Raw genomic sequence first — 24,775 nt, 5'->3', positions numbered from 1 at the left:
CTATTAAAGTGCGTCCGCACTAAGTTTAGTCCTCACCAAACAAATCCAGTTAGATGAGGGAAGATGTTTAGATCAGTTGCTTTGAAATATTCCCTTTTTTGCCTTGAGACATGATGGCAATGAGAGCCTTTTGAAGGAACACTGAAGCAGAGCTGTGATATTTCTAAAGAGAACTTCCCTGTAGCTATTCTGAGGACTGACAGAAAGCTGAGGGACTGTGCATCATCCAGACATTTCACAAGATAGCATCGGAATAGAAAAGGGGATGTTTCAAAACCAGGTAACTTATGATTTAAATTAATCTCTCCATAAACTAGAAAGCTCGGAGAGCTTTTTATTTTTAAAGAGTCTGTTCCCGAGGCAGGAGGAACAGCTCCTATAGTTCTAGAGCCAAATGTTCTTCACGGGAGATGTGTCCATTTATGTGAGGGTTGCATTTGGCCCCTATTATTCAAAGGGGAAGTTAATCAAGCCAGCTTGTTTTCCTTTCTTCTCTAGCATGTAAACAGAGTATTAGCCTTAATTACAATTGGGCGATCTCTAGACAGCAGAACACCGTTGTGGGAGCTGAGAGCTCTCCATGCTCATAGACTGTTGTAGCGGAGATAAGCAGAAGAAAGATTTCTTAGATGTTTGTCAACTGTGAAGAAAAAAAAAACCAAACAAACTTCTGCTGCTGGCTAGAGAGAGGCATAGAAATAGATTCTAACACTGTGCCTGAGGCTCACTGCATCAGCTGTTTTAAAAAGAGGAATTGCTGCCATTCTTGCAGCCCGAATGCCTGAGATGAACTTTCTGGAACAACTACATTATTCTGCATGTCATACATGAGCTACAAGAAAGATGTGATTGTGTTACCTTAAACTGAGGTTCAAGAGCTAGAATATATTAAAAAGTTATTGTTTTTATTAGATTAATTATGGTTAGGGCCCTATCAAATTCGCGGCCATGAAAAATGCATCACAGACTATGAAATCTGGTCTCCTCCCGTGAAATTTGATCTTGTGTGTGCGCTTTTACCCTATACTATACAGACTTCACAGGGGAGACCGGCGTTTCTCAAATTGGGGGTCCTGACCCACCAGGGAGTTGCAAGGGGGTCACAGGGTCATTTTAGGGGGGTCATAGTATTGCCACCCTTACTTCTGTGCTGCCTCCAGAGCTGGACAGCCACAGAGTAGCCACTGTTGGTCAGGCACCCAGCTCGGAAGGCAGCACCCCACCAGCAGCAGTAAGGGTGCCAAGACCATATCAGTTCATCCTCACTTCTGTGCTCCTGCCGGCGGATCCCAGCTCTGAAGGCAGAGCTGCCATCCCGGCCAGCAGCCGCCGCTCTCCCTCAGCAGCGCAGAAGTAAGGGTAGCAGTACCGCAACCCCCCCTACAATAACTCTGTGGCCCCTTCCCCCCCTCCGTTTTGGGTCAGCACCCCTACAATTACAACACCGTGAAATTTCAGATTTAAATAGCTGAAATAATGAAATTTACTATTTAAAAAAACCCCATGACTGTGAAATTGACCAAAATGGACCGTGAATTTGGTAGGGCCCTAATCATGGTAATGCCTAGCAGCCCCAGTCACGGACAAGGGCATCATTGTGCCAGGTGCTGTCCAAACACAGAACAAAAAGACAGTCCCTGCCCCAATGAGTTTACAATCTAGAGTATGACAATTACAAGTGCATTGTCATCCTACCTTTATTGTTAGTGGTGACATTATGGTAGCAGCTAGTAGGCCCCATTGTGCTTGGTGCTGTACAAACACATAATAAGAGACAGTTCCAAAAGCGCTTACCATGTAAATAGACACAACAGACAAAGGGTGGGAGGGAAACGGGCAGAGAGAGATGAAGTAACTTGCTCAAAAGTCACACAGCAAATCCACTGCAGAGCTGAGAACAGAACCCAGCTCTTCCGACTCCTAGTCCAGAGTCCAATCCACAGAATCCTACCACCTCTCCGTGTCTAGTATAGAAATTTCTGTTTGCATTTTCCATCATTCAGATGGCTTCTCTACAAATCCGCAACTTCCAACTAATTTACTCCGAACTGATCAAAGTGTTGTTTTGCATGACCTCCATGATATTCAGACAGTCTCGTTAGCGATACAATCAAATGGCCAAATTCTGAATTGCTTACACAGTCCTTAGGGAAAAACTCCCACTGATTCTCAAGGGAATTCGATTTGAGGAAGAACAGATCAAGGGTTAAATATGGACTCAGGAATTGGTCCAAAATCTGGGTGGTTCTTTCATCAACAGAAGATTATTATGGAAAGCTCAGACAGATCAACTAATTATCTAATAAGAGACCTTATTGCTCTAATAAGGTCAATGATTTGAGAACACCTTCATTAGCTTGACAGTTTTTTAAACCACTTAGATACTGAGTGAAATTCATGTGTGTGCAAAGAGAACACCACAAGGTCTATTTGCCATTTAAATCCCACTTTAGACTATAAAAATAGGGCTTAAGTGGTGCACAGGCCTCCTGCTAACTCTCTGCACAGGGATGAATATCACCCACATGGCTATTCTTTGTATCATCTATTGTTGCAGTATCTTTGGGGCAGAGTTCTACTTTGTAGCAACATTCCCAGTCAGATGTTCATTGGAGAATGAGAGAACAGCATTGAATATACTTAGCATCTAGATGAGATCCTTTCCATACCCATCATTTTCCCTTTTACAGCTACAAGCTTCACACAAGATGCAAAACAGTCAACAGATGTAAACCCATGGTTGCTAAGCACTTTTAAACCATGAGTATCTTTGACAGAGAGACAGCCATTTCCCACTCTCTGTGAAGCACCACCAACTGCTGCAGGAAGTTTTTCCAATTATTTTCAGGCAGAGGATCATGTTTTCAGAAGTGCTTTGCTGTTTCTAATGGAGGACCAGGAGAAAGAGTAGCGACAGTCATGTACTGTAATAAAGTGTCTGACTGCCTGTCCAAGTCCACAATGCTGTGGACATGTATTAAACGCTCAGTGTCCCTCTTCCAGGGATCTGATTGCCAGATACTTATCAAGACATATACAGTTTAGTTATTTTCAAACAAGAAAAAAAGATCAGATAGGAAGTTATACTGTCCCTTTGCCCTGTTCAATTAAAGGCTGCCTGGGAATCAACTTTTTTCACTAAGAACAACCAAAGAAGGTCCACAGCTATTATTGCAGTTTGGTTTTTTTACACATTGCTTTAAAACTGATGTCAGGAAGAGGAGAATCCGTCCCCGTAAGTCTGAGAGGAGAGCTGACAAAGATGCTGTCTTTCTAGTACTTGTTGCAGTGCTTACAGTTTGGGCAAGCTGCCTATTGGAAGTGCGTAGCCTAGGGTGACCAGACAGCAAGTGTGAAAAATCGGGAAGGGGGTGGGAGGGTAATAGGAGTCTATATAAGAAAAAGACCCAAAAATCGGAACTGTCCCTATAAAATCGGGACATCTGGTCACCCTAGCATAGCCCTACATTTTAGAACGTTGATTTCAGTGTCAGCCACATGCAACAAAGGAAGCAACGCTCATAGAAGTATTAGTGATGGCATTAATAGTCCACCTTTGTTTGCAATGCTACCTAGTCTGTGGTTTTTGCGGGGGGTTTTCACTCAGATTGAGTTAATTGGTGTTACTGGAAGGAGTCATGGTTGAGAGCTCCTTACATAATGAGAGAGAGCAATTGCATCTAATGGATAGAACCTGAGAGACTTTCCAGGGGCCTGGTTTTCAGAAGACAGGAGCTCAGCGCTTTCTGAGAATCAGGCTCCTTTTTAAAGTGTCGGATTGAGCACTCCGAAAACTGGAGGCACGCAAAAATCACAAGTCACTTTGAAATTCCTGGCCACTGTCCCCCCCAGTGTTAATTTAACAACACTGCCACTTAGCTCTTATATTGCACTTTTCAACCACAGATCTCGAAGCACTTAACAAAAGAGGCCATTATCCCCTTTTTACAGATGGAAAAACTGAGGCGCAGAGGCAAAATAAATTGCCCATGGTCACCCAGGAAGCCAGTTGCAGAGCCAGGACTAGAACCCAAGTCTTCCACAACCCAGTACAGTCCTCTATCCACTAGATCACACTGTGTTTCAAAATCATAATTTTCTTTACATTTTATAATGAGCTAAGAAGTAGAGACTTAAAATACAGCTAGTCATTTACAACAGGAAAGTGCTTTTAATGTAGGAAAGTGAGTATCATGCTTTCAGGCCAAAATTCACCCCTGGACAGAGGGCCAGAAAAAGGGACTATGGGTCACCTTAAGAGAGGACTTAAGTAGGATTTAAGAGGCACAGGCCTTCTACTGACCCTCTGCTGGGCGGTGAGTTTCACTGATAGTAAATCTCAATCTGTGGTATGGCAACGGATGACATTCTTGACCCTTCTTTTAGGACTGTAACTGCCATTAAATGGAGGCAGGGTGTTTCCATTATCAGTTTTGAGATAACAGAATAAAGGTGAATAAATTACAGTTTTGAGACATCTGTATTACTGACATATTGGTTGACATTTTCATACCCTTTGTTTAAAAGTAAATATGCCCACAGATACATTTGGATGAATGACTTTACAGCTGTAGAGCTGACAAATCTCAACACCGTCAGGAGAAAACAACAATAAAATATCCTATTGTTATGAAACCTAGCGTTCACCAGCCCTGACTTTGCCAAGAGAGGAAATTAAGAAGCAGCTGTTTATCCAGGTCTTTTCAGCTGTCACTCCACTGAATCACCAACCCTACATGTCACCTGTGGGTGTCATCTTACCAGACTATTTTAATATTTTAAGATCACCATGATAAGCCCTCACCATGATACAGTGCCTGTTTAGAATGTTATGAAAAGAAAGTGATTAATTTTTTCCCCAGCTTTAACCATTGCAGGGCTATTGAAGATACCACATCCGAAGAGCAAAATCTACTGCCAGTTGCTTCCCCTAAGCACATGAGGCCCAAGTCAGCAAAGCATTTAAATGCATGTTTAAATCCATCCTTATTCAGCAAAGCACTGAAGCACATGCTGAACTTTAAACATGTCCCTTGAAGTAAGCGGGATTTAGGCATCTGTTTTGAGTTGTTCACATGCTTAAAGGCTTTGCTGAATAGGGAATGGAGTGAAAGACGACCCTGGCGTGCCCCCTTCACGGTGCTGATATTCCAGTGGAATGCTGGCATTCAGAAGACTATTGCAGCTAAGCCACTACAGTGGACATGGGCAGTGAAGGGGGAACACGCACAGCTTGTTAACTGCAGCTCCAGATTCAGGAAAAGCAGAGTGACTGGAGTGAACCACTGAGAGAGAAGATGGGAAGGGTCAGCGTTTTATTGATGCCCATCCTCTTATGGCTACAGAAAATTCACCTTGTGGGAGACGCCCAACTGATTCTCATTTACTAGCCCTTCTCTTTCCTCCTGAAAAGGTGTGGAAAGTGGTCTGTGTTTGGAAACTAAGCACCTAGATAAAATGGGGATTGAAAGGAGATAAATCCCTCAGTGTTTCCCAAACTGTGGGTACGGACCCCGAGGGCAGTTGATCCATTTGACCATGTAGAAAAGTTAGCCAGACAAGTATTGGGACATCTTACCAGTTTCTCTCTTTACCCATTCTCCCGCTGAAGTCAGGATCAGCAGGAACTTCCAAACACCTAACTAGCTTATAATAATTTACCTTAAAAAAAAAAAGAAAAGAAAAAAAAGGAGGAAGAAAAGAAATGTAATTGCAGAGACACAAATCCCCTAAATTGGCAAGGAAACATCACGTTCCTGTAGATTTTTATTTTTCTTGTTAATAACAATTCCATGGCTTTATCTTTCGCTTTCTGCTCACGTGGTATTTCTTTTTGCTTCCCCATAATAATTAATTTATAAGCTGAGAAGTGACAGGTAACGTTTATTACGGAGATGACTCCCTTGAAAAAGCTCCCTGAAATAACCTCTACGGATTTCTAAGGAACCTTACATTTGGAAATTAATTATGCAACCCTACTTTTAACCTATCTGTAGGTAATCAGAACAAAAGAAGACAATTGTCTTTATTAATTATCATTAAAATTTACTTATGAATATTGTAATTGTGCACGTTGCTGCATCTGCTGTCACCCATGGGCGGAATAGCTTTAGGCAGCATTATTTTCCTCCCCATTGTCAGTGTAACAAAGGGCTAGTGAAAGGAGGGGAGCTGAAATTGGAAGCTCTGAAGTTTCGTTTCGGATTATGTCATTCTTCTTCTAACTTTCAATGGTGTGGAGTTGCTTTAGGAAGCAGAACACTCTGCCCTTCTGTCAGCATCACTTAAAAGCTAAAAGACCTTGCATGGATCAAGGAAACACTTCACTGCATCTACTTCAGACAGAATGTTTTCATTACCCCCCCACTCCCCCCCCCAAAAAAAAATGAAGGGAAGGATGGCTCAGAGGATTGTTAATCGCTTTCTTAGTATCTCACCTCTAGGTTATGGGTTCAACTGGCCTCAATCAGTAATGCCTAAAAACTGATAGTAATTACCTGATGCCTGTTTATTGACTTTTTGATGGGATGTTCACCCCACATTAGCCTGGAAAGGGTCAATTAACCAGACAGGCCAATCCTCAGGGGAATTAGATGGTCAAAGCAACTACTGATGGATGATGGAGTCCAGCTGAGAAGAAACAAGCTGGGCTAGTATAAAACCAGGAAGTTGACTACAGAAAAGGACTGCAGGGAGGAAGCCTGCAGTTGCTCTCTAGGCATTGGAGAGGGAAAGGAGGAAACCCTGGGGCTCCAGGCCCTGAAGGAAGAGTTTATGCCAAAGAGTGGTGGAGCAGAAGCCTGAGTGTGTCAGAGTAGGAAAAGGCTCAGGAGCTAGATGGGATGTTGCAGACCTTGGCTGATGAGTAGAAGAGTCCTGAGCTGGAACCGTGAGTAGAGGGTAGGCCCAGGTTACCCTACTAGCCCCTGGGGAAGTGGCCCAGTCTGGGCAGTGAATGGGAAGACTACCTGAGACAGTGTGAATGGAAAGACCTTGATACCTCAGAACGGGGAAAATACATGGTAAGCTGGCTGGAGGCCAAGACACAATGGGGGCGCAACCGAGTCATGAAGAGGAAGTGTGCAAAATCCCAGGGAGTGAGAGGAGCCATGACGAGAGCAGTGCAAAGGAAGGGTGTGTTGGACTTGGAAGGAGCTAGTCCCTATAGCAGCAAAGAGGAGATGCTGTAGGAATGGGAGCCCAGTGACAGGGTTACATGGAAGACTGTGGCGGTCCTCAGTAATTCCTTGTAGACCAGAGTCTAGAGGACACAACAAGCTGAGGCCAATTGGGAGTCCTAGCAGAGAGGCCAAAGGTTAAAACTGGGATTTTCAAAGGAGCCTAAGAGTTAGGTGCCAACTTCCATTCATGTTCAAAGGGAGGTAGGTGCTTAACTCACATACGCAACTTTAAAAGTGAGCCAACTACCCTCTCCTTTTCAGAGGTGGTCTCTCCAGAATGAGGTAAAGAAATATTGAAGGGGCAATGGCCCTGATTCTGGTCTCCGTTTTACACCAGGATAATTCCATTCATTTTAGTGGTGTTACTCAAGATTCACACCATATTCAATTAGATCAGTATTTAGCCAATGTGCAGAATTGCACTGCTGCTCTGTCAGGCTGTGCCTGTCCTGTGGATGAGCAGAGAACACCAGTCTCCAGGGTTGTCAAACCATAGCCTTCCATGAGCACTTCAATTTGCTTTTGGAATTTTTCATCTTGAAGACAAATAGGGGCAAATGCTCTGCTGGCATAAATGGACAACAGTCCCCTGAAGTCTGTGATGTCGCATCCATTTAGACCAGCCAAGGATTTGGCTACTAAGCTTTAGCACAGTGTCTTTCACAGGCCAATTTTCTTAAAGTAGACAAAATTACAATTTCTTGACACTCCTGACTAAGCTTGGATAGCTGGCAAAGCATGACAAAATTAATTGGGGATAGACTATAACATAGATGCAAAAAAGCTAAGTGCCTTGCCTTTCTGTGAAAACAGAAGCTTTACTAGAGCAGGTCAGCTCAACCTTTAGCCCTCATTTCTTCCCTGGAGTATATCAGATATAGGGAAATTGCCAATTAAATTAATTAAAGGAAGTTTAAAAGTACATTTTACAATTGTTCCTTTTAGCACAGAGCATGCCTTAGAATTTCAGTATCTTGCCACTCACCAGAGGTCAATAACTTTTAAAAAAAAATCTATGCCTGATATATAATACTGCAAGTGCTACACAGAGAGAAGAGTTGATTACTGAAGTGCCAAGTACCCACAACTGGAGTTGAAGTCAACGGGAGAGGCTGGCTGAATGGAAATGCAGGGGGCTTGGGTACTGTTTTAGTGGAGCGGTATTTGTGTGGAGAGAAGCAGCAAACCCCCCAGAGGAGCTGACAGAAAAGCCAGCCAGAACAAGCACTTTGAGTGTGTCCCTATGAAAAAGCCTAAAGAAAGAGCCTTCTGGGTAGAGTGGTGGCTGAAACAGGCTTGGAACATTGAGCAAAGATACTGTCCCATGCTGATTAATTTTTCTGTGTTCAGGTAAACTGAACTCTATGTGTATTCATTGTTAATAAACAGGATTGTACCAAAGCAATTCCTGACTCATCACATTTTCTCCTCCTAATGGAAACAACATGCAAGACCCCAACTATTGGCTAACCACGCTATAACAATATTAATCCGAGTGACCAAGAGGCCTTTGTCACGGAAATGTTTGCTCTTTTCCATTGTGGTCCCAATTTGCATAAAGGTAGCAAAATACAATGGCAAAACATTTATGACGGGAGTTAGGCCCTCTGAAATAATTAAAAAATCCATATCTAAAACTACAGTACTATACACTATGATAAAGATGGGAAAGAATCATGGGCAAGATCTGGCCTAAATGAGAGTAGCATCCCTGTGTGATGTAAATTGGGGTAGCTCTGTTGATTTTATTAGGGCTACCCTGCTTTACGCCAACTGAGGATCTGAATCCATATACCTGATTTCAAATATATCCTTAGCCAAGTCTGAGCAGAGAATAAATGGTAAGAGACATTCCTTGCACCCCTGATATTTATTTAACCTAACAAATCAATAAGCAGAAATCTTGTAATTTTCTGTTTTATCTTCAAGGCTTCTTATTTTGGGTTAATTTAAGTACAACTGCCTAAAATATGACCAAATTTAGGCCATCTTGTAGAAACCAGCTTCTCCTTGCTGTTGCTAAAAATTGTGGTAACCCCTCCCAACCGCCCCGCTATCTCATGGGACATATTACTTCTGACACTAATCTGCGAACGTCATCTCGAGGGACACTAACAGCCTGCTGAGTTTCACAAGCTGGCAAATACATGAAAAATGACTGCAGCCCCAACCTTTGGTAGCCAACGCATCTCAGTTCTTTCCCATAATAACCAGAGCTGAAACAGCGAAATCAACTGGGCTCCTTGCAATCGTTAAGCAAATGTAAAGTGAATTATTCACAATGGGTTGCAACCCATGAACATCCGCTGTGGAGCTGTGCACATCAGGGACTGCAGCCTGCATTTCATGTGCACTCAGAACTCCCACTGAAATCTTGCATTTCTTATATAATATTGATTTAAGTACAGCTACTTAAAATATGACCTACTTCGGGCATCTTGAAGGAACCAGCTTCTCCTCACTGTTGCTAAAAATTGTGCAGCTGGATTTTATTTTATGACATTCTCATGCATCACATTACCTCTGCTCACTCAAAAACGTCCCCTGGCTTTTCTCGGTGCACAAGGAATGCAAGATTGAATCCTCACTGAGTTATGAGTGTGTGTCAGTTAAAGCTCTGGTTCACTTATAGGGTATACAGTAAATTCAAACTCTGGGCTTTATATTTCTTAGCAATAGCTGACTTTTACTAGCAAGGGACCCAAAATGATTTCGCCATATACAAGAACGAATACAGGCCTGATCCAGAGTACTGGTAATTCCACTGATGGCAGCATGAGTTATAGATGCTCAGCATCTCTCAGGGCATTGTCCTTATATTTGAGGTGGCTGAACTGCAAGTCAGTTGCCCTTAAGCCAGGCCTCAAACACATTCTTGAAGAGCAGTTTCATCACTATCTATCTTCACTTAGGGCGACAGTTTAGTTGTGTTCTAATTCACAAGGCCCCGATGGTTTGTGGTGAATGAGTGCCCTATAGTCCTGCTAACCTCTGCCTGAGCTATAACTCCCTTGATTAAACTCAAAAATTCCTGAAGTGAATTCAGCAAACAGGATGGAGAAGTAACAGCAGAATGAAATAAAGGCACTATGTTTGTCTTCCAGTGTTATTTAGATTCAGACATGAAAGCATGCTTCCTTTTGCTGTTGCTTTTGAAGCTTTCTGCTCCCCTCTCAACCTCCTCTTCCCAAAATGGGATCTTCGCTTTGAACCAAACTGGACCAAAAAGTCATCGCTGGCTATCTGAACTCAAAATTCAAACCTCTGGAGAAGAGTGCATTAGCTCACAAAAAATTGCACTTGAGGTTAATAATAAAATAATAAATAATAAAAAGGATACCCACTCAAACCCTGAGAATCAGAGAGAAGGACATGATGACTTGTAAGAGCCAAAACTATTATATTTGTAGATTTCTGAACTTACAGTACATAACCCTGGTGACTTAACTAAACCTGATTTGCAGATTTACAGTACATCACTGGACTGCCATACAACTAGAATCTACAACCCTGAGGCAATTTTAGCTTTGCTGTTTGCCCCTTTAATTTTGCCTGTTGCTATGGTAGCAGCAACTGATTGCAATCACTACTGTTTATGTTGAAAGCTAAGTTGCATCAGTACAGGTTTTGGAAACTGAACAATAAAAATTGGAGTTAAGCGCACACTGCATTCATTGTTTTTCATAATACGTTGTTCCTGATAATCAAGATTCATCAAAATCCTTTGTTCCTGAAGTAAACTATAAATGATTTTCAAAAAACTATAGAGTTTTCAGAGGATTATTTGGTTTCAACACACTTTCAATCACAGCTTTTCATAGAATGGGACAATACATATTTCTGTTGAACTGTTTTCTTGATAATTATGAAAGCTGTGGAAACAATTGCGATGAAGTACCTATTCTATTCTAATTTTTTTTTTAACACCACACTAATCACTGCAGTATCTGAGAGACTACACATAAGCCTAAAGTATCAAATCTGTAAAGGGGAATACAATACTTTCTCCCACACTTCTGTTCAGATACTGTTAACTCTTCGAGAAGAGTCTTTGGCCATGTATAAAGGGGCCCCTACTCACAATTAGAGTGCCTCTTTCTGGCTTCATCTGAGCATAAGCCCTGCCAGCCTGATGCCCTGTTTTCGCTTTTCCTTGGCCCAGCATCTTGTTCTTCAGCCCCTCTTCTGCTCATCAAAAGCGGACATACCTTGTCTCCATGGCTTAGCCCTCCAACCAAGTCACAACAGTCCTTCCCTTCCGGGTACTATCAAAGTCTTCCACACCATCCCAGGCAGTCCTTAAATCCACTGCCCTGGCTGCACCACTTCCTCAGCGACTAGGACATAGTGTCCTGGACAGTCTTCAAGTTCACTGCCCAGATTTGCCACTTATTCAGTGACCGGTAGGGAAACCCAGGCCTGCTCCCTACAATGGGTTCCAGCCCAGGGGCCCTACCTCCAGAGGCTAAGGTCTGTATTACCACAAACCTTCTGCCATTCCTGGGACTACTTCCTGCCTTGCCAATCCAAGCTCACATTCTCCACCCTTCTAGACAAACCCTTCCTCTTCAGCTCAAATCTCTTTATCTCCCTTGTCCCTGGGAAAGTGATTGCAGCCTTCCTTCCTGCTACCAGCTCCCTGGCTATATAGAAATCCCACCTGCTCCTGCACGAGTTTCCCTTGATGAGGGTTTTCTTCTCAACCTATATGTGCCCTTGTTTGCAGCTTAATACATTAATTGTCCCATCTGGCCTAGGTTAACCCTTTCAGGGCAAGTCTGGGGAGCAGACCCCATCACAAAAGCCTAGTACAATGGGGCCTGTCCAAGCTGTACAATAAATAAAATAAATAATAATAATACTAACGTCCAGTTCTAGTTTTGAACTTGAACTCCTGAAGGTTTGGGAAGTTCAGAGTCATACTGTGGATTATGGTTGCCAACCCTCCAGGAATTAAAGATTAATCTTTAATTAAATATTATATCATGTGATGAAACCTCCAGGAATACATCCAGCCAAAATTGGCAACCCTATCCAAACTCCGCCGTATTTTAGAAATAGGGGGTGAAATCCTAGTCCCCTTGAAATCCTGTTGATTTTACCCATAATTCTTTAATCAGCAAGATTATTTTCCCTGCTCTGTCCTCTTAGAACAGACTATCAGTTTAAAAAAAAAAAAATCACAAATTCACAACATGCAACTCCCACCTGTTGACCACAGACTATTATTGTATTGCTGTTTACATAATCTATATTAAAATGTTAAGGCCAGAACCTGCACCTCTGTTCACATGGAGGAATATCTTATTGCACAAGAAGGCTCACTGAGATCATTTATAGTAGAGAGCACTGACATATGAGGTCTGTCATACTCCAATAATGGACTGTGGGATGCATAAAGGCAAGACATTGAAATAACCCGTTTTACAGTCTGCAGTTGGAATTGATCCAAGCACAGAGCAAACCCAAATGAATCTTTTTTTCTTTTTTTTAAGATCAAAAATTGAGATATCTTTTGTTCATCTTATTATCTCTTGTCTTTGCATTTCTTGTGTTCTATGGGAACAGGACATGAGCATTGAAATCCTGCAATAAATTATGATCTCTTAAAGTGGAATTTTCAGCAGTGCTCAGGATTGGCCTAACTGCTCCCATTAAAGTCAATGAAAGTTTTACCATTGGCTTCTGTGGGAGAAGAGCTAGGCCAACAGTAACAGCACCTTTGAAAATTTCCACCTTTTAAAACTGTTGTTGTTAACAAATAAGAATAAATCACTAATAATAAGTACCGATGATATGGAAGGTAGCTTGTAAATTCAGTAACTTCCAGCCCAGTTGGAACCAGAAAGCACCAGAAATACTTCAAGTCAGTCCGTTCTCATGAGAACTGCAGCCTTTATTTCAGGCCAAAGACATTAAATTAAGCTTCAAATCAATCTGAGCCTTCAAAACTTCGGAAGTTCTCCGATCGCTGTGGATTAGGGTTCACTCCTCTGGATCTTACATTAAGGGGAAATCTCTTTCACATCCATACAACAGCCTTCCCTTTATAAAAAAAAAATAAAATAAAAATCTACAGCTATTGCCCAGTTCTCTGTAGTACTGCTATTATAAAATGTGGGCTCTGATTGTTCCCTGCAAGCTGGCTGAATTATAGAGCTCGTATATAAGGAGAATCCATAGGTGGTATAGAGCAAGTATAGCAGCTCTATGCTTCTATGTTCTTGGCCCCCCAATATAGGAAGCATATCTATATAGGGGAAAGAGGGCATTGCCAGACCACACTGGGTACCGTGGACAGTTGGCTCAACATTTTTTTTTGGCGGGAAAAAAAAAAAAGCAGTTTCGGTGATACCAAAATGTTTTGCAAATTAATGTCTGTTTCACCAATTTGTTTCAGTCAACTTCTCCCCACCCCGTCCATGTTAAGCCCCTCCATTTAAAAAACAAAACAAAACAAAACAACCCTCCAAGAAAATAAAAATATTTTGTCTGTTTTTTCCAGTTCAAAATGACTTTATTTTAATATTTCCTTCGATTTTTTTTAAAAATAAAATGGTTTTTAAAATGTTCAAAACAAGACATTTCATTTGACCTACGATTTTTTTTTACTTTTCAATTAATTGAATATTTCATAACGCTTCATTTTTGGTTTGACCCAAACTAGTTTTCTCTTCCAATTTTTCAGAATTGCCAACAAACTGAAAAATCTGTCATTCACATAACTCCCCACCCCATCTAATCCACAGGTGGGCCAGGACAGAGAACATATCCTGTAATGATTTGAAACATTACTGTAAAACTTATTTCCTATATGGGTCACCTCCAATAACCTGCTCTTCTTTCATGCACAGATTTTCCATGGCCTTCACTTGGAGACAAAGATCACAATGACGGGAGTTGAGGTCCTCTGTGAGCACTGGAGAAGAGAATTTTGCCTTCAGCACTGAGATGCGTGTATTGTAAGATGCTTCTTTTCTTATGGAAAGTTGAATCCAGAATGTCTAAATAGGAGGCCAGTAAGGCAATTTGCTGTTTAAATGACCCAATGCACATTGGGCATATTGAAGAAAAAACCATTTCCTAGTGACTAAATCTCATTAAAAAAGCAATTTTCTAATCAATTACAATGCAATTTAGCTGCTAACTGTTTAATTATATAAAAAAAGCTATTTTGTTCTATTCCTATATTTATGAGCCATGCTTTAAAATCTCATCTTCAGAGTGGCTGTTTGGAACAATATGACTGGTCTATTGGTGCAATTACATTGAAGTTAAATTTTTCAATTCAATATATTCTATTAGTCCAAGGAAATATTGTTTGTACAGAGGCATTTGAAGTGGGATAGATTCACTGATTTCTACAAGAGCTTAAATCTTTATCATTACTGCCACGCACTATGAAAAGTGTATTTTTATGTAGGTTTATTAGAAGAACATTATTTCTATAATTTTTTAAAATCCCATACAGGAATTAACTTCCTGGAAACATCTTTGGAAAAAGGAGCATGCATACTTGTGACAAGGAGACTTTTGTCTTCAAAGAGACTGGAACACAGAAAAGGCTAAAATGCAGGGATGATTTATAAGAGCTTAGAAGCTAGTGTTTGACTGTGACTGCCTGTCTAAAGGATGAGTAGCATCATGGACGTTGCACTGAATTCTCAGGGAAGAAAAAAAACCACAACCCCAAAAGATATTAAGGACTAGTGATGCCAGCTCTTGCCATTTTAAATGAAGAATATTGTGATGGTTGGTGTTTTTTCCTCAAAGTCCCAGCTCCTGGAGTCATGTGATTATACAAGACTCACTTTAAAAAAAAAAATAAAGCTATTTCTAGCCCTCATGGTAGCCGATGACAGCTTGAAAATGTGAACCCTACAGCTTCTGACATTAGAAGGCAAATAAAAATACCAAAATCTATTATTTTTAAAAATGTCATGATTTTTAAGCCAGTTTCCTGACTGGAGGGAGGGAGTGTGATTCATAATTATTGAGCAACTGGGGGTTATACTGAGGGTTTTTTGTTCCTCCCCCCCTTTTAAGAAAAGCTTTGTTCCCATTTAGGTAGCTAAACAAGGGCCAGTTTTTCATAAGGGCTCAGCACCACACAGCTCCCACTATGACACTTAGGGCCAGATCTTCAAAAGACCTCAGCATCCAACATGCATCTGACATGCTGAGCTCTTTTGAAAATGTGGCCACTTATTCATGTGCCTAAATAGCTCTTGAGTTCTTAGGAAAGCAGGCCCCAATTGTGATGGTTGATACATTCATAGAGCTTGGCAGAATTGTAGATGCTCTTGCCCATTTCCCCAAAATCATCCAGTGACTCCCCACAACCTGGTACTAGTTCTCTCCCCTAAACTCCTTAATTCACTGTCCCCTCCTTTCTCACTGCAGTTGTCCCAGTTTTTCCCCTTTACATTGAAGCGACCAGATTTTCATTCAGTGACAATTATAACCTCTCAGTTCTTTCTGTAAAATGGGTAAGCGTTTTATGCAAGGTCACATGACGAATCAGTGGCAGAGCCAGTGTTAGAACCCAGGAGTCCTGGCAAGTGGTATCCCTCTGCTCTAACTATTAGTCAAAACTCTGTCCCAGAAGTCTACAGAATCATAGAAGTGTAGGGCTGGAAGGGACCTCAATAGGTCACCTAGTCCAGTCCCCTGCACTCAAGGCAACACTAAGTAATAACTAGATCACTCATGACAAGTGTTTGTCTCACCTGTTCTTAAAAATCTCCAATGATGGCAATTCCACAACCTCCTTAGGTAATTTGTTCCAAAGTTTAACCACCCTGACAGTTAGGAAGTTTTTCCTAATGTCCAACCTAAACCTCCCTTGCTGCAATTTGAGCCCATTGCTTCTTGTTTTATCCTCAGAAGTTAACAAGAACAAATTTTCTCCCTCCTCCTTGAAACAACCTTTTACGTACTTGAAACCTGTTATGTTCCCCCCCTCATTTTTCTCTTCTCCAGAAAAACCAATCCAATTTTTTCTATCTTCCCTCATAGGTCAAGTTTTCTAGACCTTTATTCATTTTTGTTGGTCTTCTCTGGACTTTCTCCAGTTTGTCAACATCCTTCCTGAAATGTGGCACCCAGAACTGGATACAATACTCCATTGAGGCCTAATCAGTACAAAGTACAGCAAAATTACTTCTCATCTCTTGCTTACAACACTCCAGCTAATACATCCCAGAATGATGTTTGCATTTTTTGCAACAGTGTTACATTGTTGATTCATATTTAGCTTGTGATCCACTATGACCCCCAGATCCCTTTCTGCAGTACTCCTTCCTAGGCAGTCATTTCCCATTTTCTGTGTGTGCAACTGACTGTTCCTTCTTAAGTGAAGTACTTTGCATTTGTCCTTATTAAATTTCACCCTGTTTACTTCAGATCATTTCTCTGGTATATCCAGATAATTCTGAATTTTAATCCTATCCTCCAAAGCACTTGCAACTCCTCCCAGCTTGGTATCATCTGCAAACTTTATAAGTGATCTCTCTATGCTGTTATCTAAATCATTTATGAAGATATTGAACAGAACTGGACCCAGGACTGATCCCTGAGGGACCCCACTTGATGGGCCCTTACAGCTTGACTGTGAGCAACTGATAACTACTCTCTGGGAACAGTTTTCCAACTAGTTATGCACCCACCTTATAGTAACTCCATCAATGCTGCAGGACACTGATGCTCCAGTCTTTAAAGCACACACCTAGGTTTCAATGACCAGCAAGGTTCTGTGACTCAACTCCAGAGAGGGCAGCAAAGATGACAGCACATTTCCCACAGGAAGTGACAATCATTGAATGAGCCCTGGCCCAGCTCCCAGCACTCACTGAAGCCCTGAGAGAGGGCCCCTTACCTTTCTCCTCTTGCTGCTTTGCTTATGACTGTATCACATACCACTTCTACCTTGGCTGGTTGTTGCCTTGCTTCATTCCTCTTCCTCAGCTGCTATCCACCTCCACTTCCCCACACAGCAGCTGAGAGTGAGTGAAATTAAACATGGGGACTGATGCTGCATGCTGAGGGGTGGGGCCAAACCCAGCTCTGTGCCCTTCCCATTACTTACTAGTGGGGAAATGAGACCATGAAGCCCTACTCTCTGATCTTGCTAGTACAAACCTCCCTAATTGTCACAGGAATGCTCTCCATTGTGGATTAACAAGACTCCATTATATTCAACACTGAGGCAAGTCTTTGTGGTAAATGAAATACCCTGGTTATAGCTCCCTTTTAAATAGCAGTTTTGCTGCTCTGTAAATAGTTTCCAGCACTCAGCTTTTTGAGAGGCTAGGAGGTGTCCCCAGCCTTTTGCAGGAAGCCTATGAGATTACACAAGCAAACCTACTTCCAAGCCTTTATTGGGCATTTTTCCATTGTTTTGCATTCAGGAAACTAGAGATGGAAAAGGCCTATCATATCACTGACTCCCTTCTTTCACAGGTGCAGAACACAACCCACCAGTGTAAGCTTTTAAGTGGAAAGTGGTTTGATATAATATGGTAAATTGAAGTTCACAGCCAGTTCTCAAAAAGAGCCAACTGGTCACTTGATGAAAAATCATATGTCAAAATTTGTTCTTTGAAGTATATGGCCCCCATCACTTTAGTATCTGAATACATGAGCCCCAATTTTGTGTTTTCCCAATCCTGAACAGAGTGGATGTGGTGGTGGGTAATTTAAGATCCTTTGTATTTTCTGTTTTGAGGGGCCTGACCAGCTGCTGCGAACTTTCAGCAAACAGCTCTGGGGCTACTCTAACTTACACTCTGCTTTACCTTGAATGACAGGTAGAGAATATCTGTAGCCCAATAGGCAATGCCCCAAGATCATTCCCACATGTTTCCTGCGACAGGTGTTTTTGAGCAGTGATGGCATAGAACTACTCTAGCAGTTTTCTGAAGGCAGGGGAGTTTTCTTCTGCAGGGGATCTTCCACAGGCTCAGTTTCCACTTCTTACTGGCTACTACTAGAGCAGTGTAAATGGACTGCAATGCAACAGAGAATTGGTCCTGTTATCTTCTTAACTCTGTCATTACACGCAGGCCTGGAAAATTAGGAGCTAAAGAGACATGACTGGTTAGAGTTACAGGAAGAGATGATGATTTGACTCTTCCCCCACCCCCGAAATTAGAAAACACCAATAATGACTCTTAGCTCATCTGACAAAAGAACTTGCAAGTTCTCCATGGCATCTTAGCAGCCACAGAGTATACTCCTCCTCTGGGGGAATCAGTAATCCAAACATGCCTATCCTAGTTATGGCAACATTTCAGAATACGGGGAGCCTGTGAAGCATATCCAGGTCCATCCATCTCTTATTGGAGCTTGTGCTGTGCTTTCCCTTTAAATGCTTGTCTCTTGGTTTGAATATGTGCAATGCTGCAGCTTCTGTTGCTGCCTCTGATTGTCTGCACATTAATTATCCTCTGCCTTTGATTACGTTGTGCCTTCAAAGTGTAAAGAACTGCTGTGTGAGCTGATGGTTCAATGTTTCTACTTTCTTCTAATAATGACTGTACGTTTTATCTGAGAATCTCAAAGCTCATTACCTATACTATTTAATTAATGCTATTTTATTGCTCATTTTATTCAGTGTGGATTTTGCCATTCACTCCAACAAAAGACTTTGGGGGCCTTATGTTTAGTATCAACCTGGTGAGGGAGATAAACTTATAAAGTTTGTGGATGTTACCAAGCTGGGAGGGGTTGCGAGTACCTTGGAGGATAGGATTAAAATTCAAAATAGTCTGGACAAACTAGAGAAATGGTCTGACGTAAATAGGATGAAATTCAATAAGGACAAATACAAAGTACTCCACTTAGAAAGGAAAAATCCGTTGCACACATACAAAATGGGAAATGACTGCCAAGGAAGGAGTCCTGCAGAAAGGGATCTGGGGCTCATAGTGGATCCCAAACTAAATATGAAACAACGATGTAACACTATTGCAAAAAAAAAAAAAAAAAAGCAAACATCTTTCAGGGATGTATTAGCAGGAGTGTTGTAACCAAGACATGAGAAGTGATTCTTCTGCTCTACTCCACACTGATTAGGCCTCAATTACGGGCACCCCATTTCAATTAAGATGTAGGCAAATTGGAGAAAGTCCGGAGAAGACCAACAAAAATTATTAAAGGTCTAGAAAACATGATGTATGGGGGAAGATTGGGGAAAAAAGATTGGTTTGTTTAACCTGGAGAAGAGAAGAGTGAGACGGAATGTGGTAACAGTTTTCAAGTACATTAGTTGTTACAGGGAGGAGGGAGAAAAATTGTTCTTGTTAACCTCTGAGGGTAAGACAAGAAGCAATGGGCTTAAATTGTAGCAAGGAAGGTTTAGGTTGGACATTAGGGGAAAAACTTCCTAACTATCAGGGTAGTTAAACACTGGAATAAATTGCCTAGGGAGGTTGTGGAATCTCCACCATTGGAGATTTTTTAGCGCAGGTTAGACAAATACCTGTCAGGGATGGTCTAGATAATACTTAGTCCTGCCAGGAGTGCAGAGGACTGGACTAGGTGGCCTCTCAAGGTCCCTTCTAGTCCTATGAGTCTATGATTATTCTGCCTGTTCCACATAACCTTCCCAGGCCCCACTTTGTTTTTAAGTGACTTGACCCAGGTCACACAGTGCATCAGTGGCAGAGTTGGGAGCAGAATTTCGGAGTCCAGACTTCCAGTCCCCTGCTCTAATGATTGGATATACTGTGTTCCTTTGTCTTTTACTGAAGGAATTTACTTATTCAGTGGCTTGTCCATAAGTTCTTCCAGTGCCACGTGAATTCTTTTCCCCAGAAAATTTTGCAGCCCTGTAAGTGCATGAAATGAGCCCATCTTTCCTGAATATAAAGGAAAATTGCTCAGTTACACCCCTAGCACCTCAACCTCTCTAGAAGGGTTATTCTGTCTATGGCAGGTCACCCGTTTTACCCACACAAAAACAAAGACCCATATTTTAGGGTCTTAGCACCTCTGACATTCCTGCCTCAGTTTTCTAAAGCTAGGTACTAGAACACAGAAGCATCCAAAATCAGAGGCTGCTTTAAAAAAAAAAAATTGGCCTGGTATGATCGTTCTACCACTGCTTCATGTATGATCATTCTTAAAAATAACCTCATCTGCTCTTTTAAAAAATATATTATGGATTTAATGGGATTTTTCAAAAACCTCTCACTGGGTTAGGAGTACAAATCAATTTGCAACTCATGTAGGCACTTTTGAAAATGCCACCATTAACACGGCCAACAAATACAATGTTCGTACTACATCGCTGGTTTTGCTCTTTTGTGTGTGTGTGTGTGTGTGTGTGTATTTAGTTATTGTTAGTTTCCCATGCGTCTAGGTTTGGAAATCTCTGTTTACGAGCACAGCAGTATAATATGTATAATTATTTATTGATTTATCTCAGATGATTAATGGCTCAGCTTTAACAGGCCTGTTTTATTGCCATGCATAAACAATATTGAGGTAATTAACATGATTCGATTTCTTCGTGAATAAGGTGAAGCTTGAAACATCCATGAATGCTGTAATATCATCCCACGGATGGCATGCAAGAAAAAGGTCACTCATTACACATTAGTTACCAGAGAAACAGCACACTTATTGCAGTTTTATGAGTTAGTTTTAAAAGAGACCGACGTGCATGCCTTTTATGGGGGAGTTGTCTCAGCCAGTTTCATAATAAAATAAATAAATAAAATAAAACTACTGTAGTTTGCTGAAGGCAAGAACGACTTTGGCCCTGATATTGCAACCACTGATGCTCATGTTTGAATTTCAGCACGTGAGTCATCCCACCAGCTTGAGTGTGACCACTCATATGTTTAAAGTTATGTAAGTACTTACAGGATCAAGGCCTTAGTGATCGAAGCAACTTGCCTGAATTATCTAGACTGAAAGGAGCCAGTTCCATGTGCCATCCCAGTTACTTCAATGGGAGTACACCCATTTTTAAGGCAGGACAGAATTTTGGACTGCAGGTTCAAATCCTGGCAAGGCTGATTCACCCAGATCCTCAGTGGTACTCAGGTGTTTTACACACTCTGAAATCAAAGTCAGTTGAAATCAATGGATGGTAAGTACTTAAATATCTTTGAGGATCTGAGCCACTGAGCCCCTCATCCTTCTAGTATGGCTAAACTGAGCAGTATGGCTATTTAGGGCCAGATTGTAACTGGCCCTTGAATGTTTGTGAAAAGGAAGGGTGAGGGCACAAGAAGTTAGGTACAGTCGCAGCCCTGCACTACCCCAAGTGAAGGAACAGAGTCCTCCTAATATCCACTGGGGCAAGATTCATTGCAGTGCTCCTCCCTGCCACACACTGACTAGCTGCTGGGAGGGGAGCTGCATCCTAAGAGACAGTGCAATGTGAACTCTTCTGTAGAACTTGCGTCTGGATTTTCAGTGGTGCATGAATAGCATCATAAAACCCTGATGGGTAATAGGCTTTTATGTGCTAACAGAAACCTTTTGAGGAGGCTTTCATTAATTAACAATATCATTCTGTACAACATGGTATTCGAGACCGAGGTGGAGAAGATCTTCGTCGGATACTATAAAGGAACATTTACTATAACAGGTGCTCAGCAAAATTCTGCAAACTAAGAATCAGCCCCAGGCCTAGATACCACCTATAATCATTCAGGGAGTTATAATTCAACTTGAAATTTGCTCCAGGAAAAACTTTGTAAACAAGTTCTCGAGCTTGGAAACATTCCCCCTCTTTTCACCAAGTTTTCAAACATCGGCCCAAGCAAGTCCCCTGACTCAGCAGAAATAGAACCTAGGTCACCTCACTCTCCAGCCAGTGCCCAGTCCACTGGTCCAGACTGCCTTTTTAGAGTACACCAGGTAGAAATAACATTTATCCCAAATAATAATAACTGCAGAGTGTAACTGCTTCAAATACATCCCTTGCCCCCAGATAGCTAAGGGACAGATCCTGCCACTAGAATTGCATATGCACAGGGGTCCTGCTGCATGGAGTTCCTTGTAGGATTGAGGCCTTAGGGCTTGTCTACACATGGAGCGATTCCTGAATAACTTGAAGAAGAGCTCTGTGTAGCTCAAAAGCTTGTCTCTCTCAGCAACTGAAGTTGGTCCAATAAAAGATATTACCTCACCCACCTTGTCTCTCTAATATCCAGGAAACAACATGGCTACAACAACACTGCATACCACTGGGAAAGGTATTCTGGACTTTCACAAGAAGCAGAGAATCCTACACATTCAGAGTATATATGTAAGAGGAAAACATGCATGATGTACTGGGTGACTCAGGGAAGTATTAAGGGGCTACAGACCATTTCCTTTCTAAATTATGAGCTCAATTCCAGCCCAGGTGACACAACAGAAAGGCATGCCATTTGATAGCTAGTCAATGCCCTGTCTGAAATGAGTTAGAGGTCTCAGTCCAGTTCCCAATGGACAGTTGTCCTTATTACAGAAATCCAAAGTCATAAATATCGCCTTTGTTAGAAATCTCAATAGCACATCCAGAGATTAAATGGGTGTGGTGGACACAGCATGGGTGCCAAGAAGGGGTGCCTCCATGTCAGGCTGTCAATGATCACTGGGCAGTCTGTGGGCTGCTGTAACAGTTTGGTGGCTAAATAGAGAACTTTGGGGCTGATTTCTCAGCGTAAATGAGGGTAGCTCTGTTGACTTCAACAAAGCTATGCCAATTTGCATATCTCGAAAGCTGTCAGTCCCGGCTATTTCAGAACGCAATGACATTGCTGAAAAACATAAAACAGTGAGTGGCAAACTTAACCTAGATAGCCTGTGACTTATTTCCTAGGGGACAGATGGATTTAATTTGTACTGTATCCTCCTTTGGTGGAGGGTGACACTTTGACACAAAACACTAAGTTATCTCTAAACAGAGATGTAAAAAAAATAATAATTTTAAAAAATCCCATAACAGTACATTTTTTTTCACATGGGTGAAAATTTAAATTCTTCCCATAACCAGAGCTGACATGATTTGAGCAGCATAGTTTATTCACCATTCATTGCATTTTAGTTTGACTACTGAGAGGTGCTATTTGGAAAATACCAGGGTGTAATTATAAAGCTTTATGGCTTGATCGCGCTTTGTAAAGACAGACTTGGGAATCAATCAGCACAGCGGGGATGTGACATATAGAACACTCAAGGTATCATTCCAGCCTAGGGTCGCAACAGGAAAGCAGCCTATTAGACCAGCAGGGAAGCAATACTTGACAAATAAGCATCTCTAGAGTGTCTTCCAGATGTGAACATCTTCAAGCCCAGAACTCTATTGCCATAGTGTTCCAGAGAGACAGGCTTTTCTGCCCTGAAGGAGGATAGTGTCATAGGGCGGCAGCCTATTATCCCAGCAGGAAGCAATAAAGGCTTTGAAGGAGCTTTCAGGATGCAGCAGCCTGTTGGCCCAGGGGGGACACAGCGTTTAACAGAAAGCAGCCTATTAGCCTGGCATGGGAGGAGTGTTTTAAAAGAGGGACAGCGTTTCAGGGAGGTGACCTGTTGGTTTGACTGGGAACAGGCTCCTCCACAGTGCAAAAAGGTGCTTGCTGTAACAAGGGCCTGAGACGCAGGTGTGCTGGGGAGAGACTGGGATTTTGGCTAGCCGTTTGTATCGTCCTTTCCCGTGCCCCTGCTGGAATGTACTCTTGATCTCTAATGACTCTGGGCTAGCCTCATGGGAGGATTTCACCCTCTCCTGGTCCTCTGCAGTGCTGCTTGCCTCTGTGAAAATCTGAACGTACAACACCCCATTGAGGGACTCGGTGAGTTCTGTGTCATGCTGATATTTCAGCCATAGACAAATGGGGTAGCCCTGGCCCAGCTGCTTTTATTTTGCATATAATAGTCTATATATAAAACCACCCCAGAAAATGGATGGTGAAGTCCAGTCCTTTGAGGTCCAGTCACACAATAAGAACCACCAGGCATGTCTACAGCCAGGCTCTAAGATACAACCACATTTGCTCCAACCCCTCAGACAGAAACAAACACCGACAAGATCTCTATCAAGCGTTATTACAACTACAATACCCACCTGCTGAAGTGAAGAAACAGATTGACAGAGCCAGAAGAGTACCCAGAAGTTACCTACTACCGGACAGGACCAACAAAGAAAATAACAGAATGCCACTAGCCGTCACCTTCAGCCCCCAACTAAAACCTGTCCAGCGCATCATCAAGGATCTACAACCTATCCTGAAGGACGATCCCTCACTCTCACAGATCTTGGGAGACAGGCCAGTCCTTGCTTACAGACAGCCCCCCAACCTAAAGCAAATACTCACCAGCAACCACACACCACACAACAAAAACACTAACCCAGGAACCTATCCTTGCAACAAAGCCTGTTGCCAACTCTGTCCACATATCTATCATGAAAGCTTATGCTCAGATAAATTTGTTAGTCTCTAAGGTGCCACAAGTACTCTTTTTCTTTTTGCAAATACAGACTAACATGGCTGCTACTCTGAAACATCTATTCAGGGGACACTATCATAGGACCTAATCACATCAGACACACTGTCAGAGGCTCGTTCACCTGCACATCTACCAATGTGATA

The 24,775-nt window shown here is 41.9% G+C and overlaps 1 protein-coding gene across 7 annotated transcripts in view; it reads right to left on the bottom strand.

The window, feature by feature from the left end:
* Positions 1 to 17,212, bottom strand: part of PIMREG (PICALM interacting mitotic regulator) — a 79,632-nt gene extending 62,420 nt beyond the window's left edge. Inside the window, exon 1 of one of the 7 annotated variants that reach the window (XM_043531094.1) lies at positions 17,059 to 17,212. The gene's annotated coding sequence lies outside the window, so the exon portion shown is untranslated. The other 6 variants (XM_043531091.1, XM_043531101.1, XM_043531092.1 and 3 more) reach the window with 6 other exon arrangements.
* Positions 17,213 to 24,775: the final 7,563 nt, after the last annotated feature.

This window comes from Chelonia mydas, chromosome 17 (assembly GCF_015237465.2).
Source record: "Chelonia mydas isolate rCheMyd1 chromosome 17, rCheMyd1.pri.v2, whole genome shotgun sequence".
Taxonomy (NCBI): Eukaryota; Metazoa; Chordata; order Testudines; family Cheloniidae; genus Chelonia; species Chelonia mydas.
The sequence above is the reverse complement of the archived record's forward strand: the minus strand, read 5'-3'. Positions and strand labels throughout refer to the sequence as shown.